The sequence below is a fragment of the Orycteropus afer genome, unplaced genomic scaffold (assembly GCF_000298275.1).
Source record: "Orycteropus afer afer isolate SDZICR_OR568_19922 unplaced genomic scaffold, OryAfe1.0 scaffold00034, whole genome shotgun sequence".
NCBI lineage: Eukaryota > Metazoa > Chordata > Mammalia > Tubulidentata > Orycteropodidae > Orycteropus > Orycteropus afer.
In genome coordinates this window covers 15,041,039-15,049,305 of record NW_006921621.1, presented here as the reverse complement: position 1 = coordinate 15,049,305, position 8,267 = coordinate 15,041,039, and positions in this window count along the sequence as shown.

Below are 8,267 nucleotides of genomic sequence, written 5' to 3'. Positions count from 1 at the left end.
GCTCACCAAAGGATGTCTTCAGTAGAGAAGAATTTTAACAATCAAATGGATAAGATGACATGTTCTGTGGAAACTAGTCATCCTCTATCCCCAGCCACTCCTGTCATTGCCCATTGGGCTCATGAAAAAAGTGGCCATGGTAGCAGGCATGGAGGTTATGCAGGCACACAATAACATGGACTTCCACTCAACAAGTTTGACTTGGCTATAGCCATTGCTGAGTGCCCAGTCTGCCAGCAGCAGAGACTAACACTAAATCCCCAATGTGGCACCATTCCTTAAGGTGATCAGCCAGTAATCTGGTGGTAGGTTGATTACATTGGACAACATCCATCATGGTACTATTTTGTTCTTACCAGGATAGTCACTTACTCTGGATATAGGCTTGCCTTCCCTGCATGCATTAATTCTACCAAAACTACCATTCCTGGACTCAGAGAATGCTTCATCTGCCATCATGGTATCCCACACAACACCATCTCAGCTCACTTCACAGCAAATGAAGTGTGGCTATGGGCCCATAGTCATGGAATTCACTGGTCTTATCATGCCATCACCCTAGAGCAGCTGGCTTGATGTTGTTGCTATTGTTGTTAAGTGCCATCAAGTCAGTTCTGACTCATAGTGAGTGACCTTATGTACAACAGAAAGAAACAATGCCCGGTCCTGCACCATCCTCACAATCATTGCTATTCTTGAGCCCATTGTTACACCATGTGCATGCATCTCATTGAGGGTTTTTCCCTTTTTCACTGACCTTCTACTTTACCAAGGATGACATCCTTCTTCAGGGACTAGTCCCTTCTGACAACATGACTGAAGTATAAGAGGTCAAGTCCCACCATCCTCACTTCTGAGGAGAATTCTGGCTGTTCTTCATCTAAGACAGATTTGTTCGTTCTTCTGGAAGTCCATGTATATTCAGTATTTGTGGTGGTTAAGTTTGTGTGTCAACTTGGCTGGGCCTGGTTGAATGGCTGTGCAGCTGGTGGTAGTTATTCTCCATGGTGAGACTGGCAATCAACTCCATGGTGGGACCTACCACAAGCAGCTGAGTAGCTGCTTTAGGGATGTGGTCTGCTTCCCGTATACAAGAAACAGCTTTGGGAATGGTCTCTAGCTTATGGCACACTTGAACCCTGCATATAGTTGTGTCATTGTTCAGCAGCCTGCCATGCTCTGCTGACCTTGGGACTTTCAGTGGACTTGAATTAATAGCCTGCCATGTGGTTTGGTAACATCAGGACTATGCCATTTTATTTGTCGACCTTGGGCTTGTCAGTCTCAGTAGCCAGTAGTTGCCTGAGTGAATAAAAGCCTCTAGCTTCAGTGGGCCAGGAGCAAGAGGCAGCGCTGAAGCCGAAGGTCGAGGGGCTTTCACACAGCCCTTAGAGCCTGGCACTTTGAACTTGGACTTTTAGCCTCCCAAACTGTAAGAGAATAAACTCCTATTTCTTCAAGCCATCCCATTTGTGGTACATTCTTGTCAGAGTGGCACTAGGTAACCAGAATAGTATTCTTTGCAAAATCCATAGTTCAAATGTATAAGTTCTTCTTCAATCAAATACAAACTGGGTTATATTCTACCTGTATTTAAAGACCATCTCCAGAATAGATTTGATGAATTGAATACCAGTGTCTGAAGATCAGATGAGTTGTGGGATGACATCAAGACATCATACATGAAGAAAGCAAAGGGTCATTAAAAAAGACAAGGAAGAAAGAAAAGACCAAAATGAATGTCAGAACAGATTGAAACTTGCTCTTGAACAGAGAATCGCTAAAGCAAATAGAAGAAATGATGAAGTAAAAGAGCTGAACAAAAGATTTCAAAGGGGAGCTGCAGAAGACAAAGTAAAGTGTTATAATGAAATGTGCAATGAACTGGAGTTACAAAGTCAAAAGAGAAGAGCACAGTCAGCATTTCTCAAGCTGAAAGAACTGAAGTAAAAAGTCAAGCCTCAAGTTGTAATACTGAAGAATTCTATGGGCAAACTATTGAGTGACACAAGAAGCATCAAAGGAAGGTAGAAGGAATACATAGAGTCACTGTACCAAAAAGAATTGGTCAATGTTCAACCATTTAAAGTGGTAGCATATGATCAAGAACCAATGGTATTTGAAGAAGGAAGTCTGAGATGCACTAAAGACACTGGTGAAGAACAAGGCTCCAGGAATTGAAGAAATGGCCATTGAGATGTTTCAACAAATGGGTGCAACTCTGGAAGCATTCACTTGTCTATGCCAAGAAATTTGGAGAGAGCTACCTGGACAACTGACTGGAAGAGATCTATATTTGTGCCCATCCCAAAGAAAGGTGATCCAATGGAATGCAGAAATCATTGAACAGCATAATTAATATCACATGCAAATAAAATTTTGTTGGAAATAATTCAAAAATGGTTGCAGCAGTATATAGACAGCCAACTGCCAGGAATTCAACCCAATTTAGAAGAGGACATGCAACAAGGGATATCACTGCTGATGTCAGATGGATCTTGACTGAAAGTAAAAAATACCAGAAAGATAAGTAGCTGTGCAAAGGCACTCAATGGTATGAATCATATACATTATGGATAACGTTACAAAGAATGAAAATTCCAGAACACTTAATTGTGCTCATGAGGAACCTGCACGTACACCAAGAGACAGTTATTTGAATAGAACAAGAGGATACTGCATTGTTTAAAATCAGGAAAAGTGTGCATTAGAGTTAAATCCTTTCACCATACTTATTCAATCTGTATGTTGAGCAAATAATCTGAGGAGCTCAACTATATGAAGAAGAACATGGCATCAGGTTGGTAGAAGACTTATTTACAACCAGCATTATGCAGGTGACACAACCTTGCTTGCTGAAAGAGGACTTGAAGCACTTACTAATGAAGATCAAAGACTACCATGCCTTTGGTATGGATTACATCTCAACATAAAGAAAACCAAAATCCTCACAATTGGACCAGTAAGCAACACCATGATAAATGGAGAATAGATTGAAGTTGTCAAGGATTTCATTTTACTTGGATTCAAAATCAACCTCCATGAAAGCAGCAGTCAAGAAATCAAACAATGTATTGGAAAAATCTGCTGCAAAAGATCTCTTTAAAATGTTAAACAGCAAATATGTCACTTTGCAGACTAAGGTGCACCTGAGCTAAGACATAGTATTTTTATTTGCCATCTAAACATGAGCAAGCTGGACAATGAATAAAGAAGAGCACAGAAGATGGCTTGATAGAATGTTCTAAAGATGCAATTACAGTGCCAGCTAGGTGGCAGTATTTTGCAGGGTTGGAGCAATGTTCTCTAGGAGGTTGTTTATGCTTCAAAGCAGTGTCCAATATATAGTGTTGTTTCTCCCATAGCCAGGATTCACAGGTCCAGGAATCAAGGAGTACAAATGGGAGTGGCATCACTCACTATTGTCCCTATGACCCACTCACAAAATTTTTCTTTCTGTCCCGATGATTCTATGCTCTGTGGGTCTAGGGGTCTTAGTTCCAAAGGGAGAAATGCTCTCATCTGGAGACACAACACTGATTCCATTGAACTGGAAGTTAAGGATGCCACCCAATCACTTTGGGCTCCTTATGTCTCTGGATTAACAGTCAAAAAGGGGAGTTATCATATTGCCTGATAGGATTGATCTTGATTACCAAAAGAAATTCAGATTGATATTACATAATGGAAGTAAAAAAAAAAAAAAATGTATGTCTGGAATACAGGAGATCCATTAATGAGTCTCTTGGTACTACTATACCCTGTGATTAAAGCCAATGGAAAACTACAGCAACTCAATTCCAACTTGACTACTAATGGCCCAGACATTTCAGGAATTAAAGTTTGGGTCACCCCACCAGGGAAAGAACAATGATCAGCTGAGACACTTGCTGAGGGTAAAGAGAATACGGAATGGATTGTGGAAGATGGTAATTTCAAATACCAGTTATGACCATGTGACCAATTGTAGAAATAAGGACTGTAATTGTTACTGGGCCTTAGAAGAGACTGAATGCCTAACCATAGGCTACCAAGTCACAATAGGGCCTGAGCTACACCATGAACTGGATATTGTCTGACCCACAGAGTCATAAAGTAGGACATACACAGCAGCACTCCATCATTAAATGGAAGTGGTATATAAAAGATTGGGCTCAAGCAGATCTGAAGGCACAAGTAAGTTCTATGAGGAAGTGGCCCAAATACCCATGGTCTCCATTCCTGTCACATTACCTTCCTTCTCCCAGTCTGTACCTATGGCCTCCTGGGGAGTTCCTTATGATGAGTTGACTGAGGAACAGAACACTGTGCCTGGTTTACAGATAGTTCTACACAATATGTAGGTACCACTTGAAAGTGGACAGCACTGCAGCCCCTTTCTGGGACCTCCCTGAAGGACAGTAATGAAGGGAATTCAAAATGGGTGGTGGAAGACAGTAGTTCTAAATACTAGCTATGACCACAAAATGACCAGTTTCAGAAAGGAGGATTTTAACTGTTATGAGTATTTCTTCCTTGTATGTGTGCATCAAATATTTATACAATGTAAGATGCAAATGGGGATAGTGTGTTTTCAGTTGTACACATATTAGTTATATTAGGTAGAAGGACAACTTTATAAGTGTCTTTATTTAGAGATTATGTATGGTTTAAGGAATTGTGTACAAGTTCCAAGTTGACAAGCGTTGGGCTGTGATGGTTAAGGTTGTGTGTCAACTTGGCTGTACCATGATTTTCTGGTTTGACAGTTATAATGTAGTTTGGCTATATGTAATGATGTAGTCATCCCTCATGATGAACTTGGTATAATGTAATCACCTCCATGATGATATATGCTATGAGCAGCCAATCAGTTGAAAGAGAGTATCCTTCCTTGGAGGTGTAGCCTGCATCCAATATATAGATGTTCTAGCAAAATATCTCTGTTTTTGTTTTTGTTTTTTTTTTCTCTCAATCTGTATCCTGCATCTGGCTTGTCATCATCTGACCTCTGGTTCTTTGGACTTGAGCCAGCAGCCTGCCATCTTACCTGCCAGCTTCTACAACCATGTGAGCCATTTCCTTGAGATAAATTTCTTTATATACAGTTGACCCTTTAACTGCACAGGTCCACTCGTGGATTTTTGGAGATATGGATCTTGGAGAAATTCAAGAGCTAATAAGACACCACACCATGGAATTCTCACTTTCCATGCAGGAGACTGGTTCCCAGCTGATGCATCTTATATGCAGCCATACCATTCATCAGTGTGTTGCTCTGATGCTGAACAGGTTTCAGCTGAGCTTCCAAATGAAGACAGACTAGAAATAAAGGCCTGGTGCTCTACTTCTGAAAACTGGCCAATAAAAACCCAATGGATCACAATTGTCTTATCCATAACTGATCATGGGGATGGTGCAGGACCCAGTATCAATTTGTTTAGTTGTGCATGGGGTCACCATGAGTCCAAGGCTGACTTGAGGACAACTAACAGCAACAAACTAGATTATTTGAATAAATTAATAGAAATAAATATAACTGTGTTTTTTTATAGAAGCAAATTCCAAAATTGAATTCATCTCCAAGGACTTTATTACAGGGCTTCAAACCAGTTCTTGTTCATTCATGGCTGACAAAGCAAAATAAGAATGGACTCAAATTTTAAAAATATGAGTGAGCTGGCACATGAACCAGAATGGGAAAAATTATAAGTTGACACCCTGCTAGAAAGTTAATCATCTCAGAAAACAAGGTCAGCATATGCATTAAATAGCAACCAAATCTCTTGGTTGGCAGAGTCAAAAACCACTATGCCCTGCTCAAAAATAGTGGCCAAAACACACCACTTTGAACATGTGTCACGTTTCACAGTCCTGGCAATAATGCAGTTTCTCCTGAAAGGGCTCACTACGCCTTCTGAATCTCCCATTATAGGGCTGTGGCAGTTATCTTTGTGTGTCAATTTGGCTGGGCCTGGTTGAGTGGCTGGGCAGCTGTGGTAGTTATTCCCATGATGAAACTGGCAATCATCTCCATGGTGGGATCTACCACAAGCAGCTGAGTAGCTGCCTTTGGGTATGTGGTCTGCTTCCCGTATATAAGCAAAAGCCTTGGGGAATGGTCTCTAGCTTATGGCATGCTTGGGCCCTGCGTGGAGCTGTGTCGTTGTTCAGCAGCCTGCCATGCTCTGCCAACCTTGGGACTTACAATGGACTTGAATTAATGGCCTGCCATGTGCTTTGGTAACATCGGGACTGTGCCATTTTATTTGTTGACCTTGGGCTTGTTAGCTTCAGCAGCCAGTAGCTGCCTGAGTGAAGAAAAGCCTCTAGCTTTAGTGGGCTGGGAGCAGGAGGCACAGCTGAAGCCCAGGGTTGAGGGGCTTTCACACAGCCCCTAGAGCCTGGCACTTTGAACTTGGACTTAAAGCCTCCAAATTGTAAGAATAAACTCCTGTTTGTTTAAGCCATCCCATTTGTGGTATATTCTTGTCAGAGTGGTACTAGGTAACCAGAACAAGGGCTTTGACCCATAATTTCCCCAATCTAGCTATCATTCTAGTTTACCCAGGTTTTAAAAATTTGTGTCTGTTCTGATTTCACTTCACTGGCCTTGCCTATACCAGTTTGAACTGGTTCAAAGCCCTATTTTAGTAAGGGAAATGCCTGAGTGAAGGAAAATAAGGAAAGAGCCAAAGATGACTGTGAGATCCATCAGATCATGATGCAATTCTGACCTCTTATGAAGGCAACAAGGAGGGAAGACTGGGTGCAAGCATCCTAGACTACCTGTAATAAGGGTTTTAAAAATAACTTTACTTCTTTTATCTAGTAATTCTACCCCTTAAAAATCTATCCTAAAGAAATACCCTAAAATACAAAAAAAAAAAAAAAACTTGATTTACACAGCTGTTCATTAAAAGTAGGTAAGTTTGTGTGTCAACTCGGCTAGGCCTGGTTGAGTGGCTGGGCAGCTGGATGGGTAATTCCCCATGATGAGACTGGTTGGTAATCGACTCCATGGTGGAATCTATTGTGAGCAGCTGAGTAGCTGCCTTAGGGATGTGGTCTGCTTTCTATATATAAAAGGAGAAGCCTTGAGGAACGGTCTCTGGTTATGGCACACTTGAATACTGCATGTAGCTGTGTTCAGCAGCCTACCATGCTCTGCCAACCTTGGGACTTTCAGTGGACTTGAATTAATGGCTTGCTGTGTGGTTTGGTAACATAGGGACAGTGCCTTTTTACTTGTCAACCTTGGGCTTGGCAGCCTCAGCAGCCAGCAGCGGTCTGAGTGAAGAAAGCCTTTAGCTTCAGTGGGCCAGAAGCAGGAAGCAGAACTGAAGCCCAAGGTCAAGGGGCTTTCACACAGCCCCTAGAGCCTGGCACTTTGAACTTGGACTTAAAATGTCCAAAATTGTAAGAGAATAAACTCCTGTTTCTTCAAGCCCTCCCATTTGTGGTATATTCTTGTCAGAGCGGCACTAGGTAACCAGAGCAGACACCACACCGAGGAATTAACAGAAGACAGTTTGATAGAGATGAGTGCTTCCAAACCAGTGCCAGATGATGAGGAAGAAGATGAAGAAGAAGCAGGGCCAGAAAACAATTGACACTAGACAATCTGGCAGAAGGGTTCTGATAATTCAACACTGCATTTGACTTCTTTTACAACATGGACCTTTCTATGATATGAGCACTGAAACTAAAACAAAGGGTGGAAGAAGGATTGGTATTCTAGAGAAACATTTTTAGAGAAATGAAAAAGCAAAAATGTCAGACAGAAATTATGATGTATTTCTGTGAAATTACACCCAGTGTATCTGTCTCTCCTTCTTCTCCTTCCACCTCCTTTACCTCTTCTGCCTCTGACATCCCTGAGATAATATGACCAAGCCCTCCTCTTTCTCTTCCCCCTCAGCTTAACATGAAGATGAGGATGAAGATCTTTATGATGACCTACTTACACTTAATGAATAGTAAATAATCATCATGTCATACAGTTAACAAATGTATCTGTTGTGTATGTGTGTGTCTTTGTGTAAAAATATAATAACTGTACAGCAAGAACTGTGTTAATCAACTACGCTTTCAGTAAGGCTTCTGGTCAACAGTAGTTAATTGGTAATCAAGTTTTGGGAAATCAAAAGTTACATACCCACTCATGAGCTTTTGGGACCCCAGTCACTTCTCACCAAAGTAGGGTATAGAACATTACTGCTTTCTTTTTGATGAAATGTTTTTATTTTGCTTTGCTTTGTTTTTTAGGGGAGTTTTTTTTTTTTTTT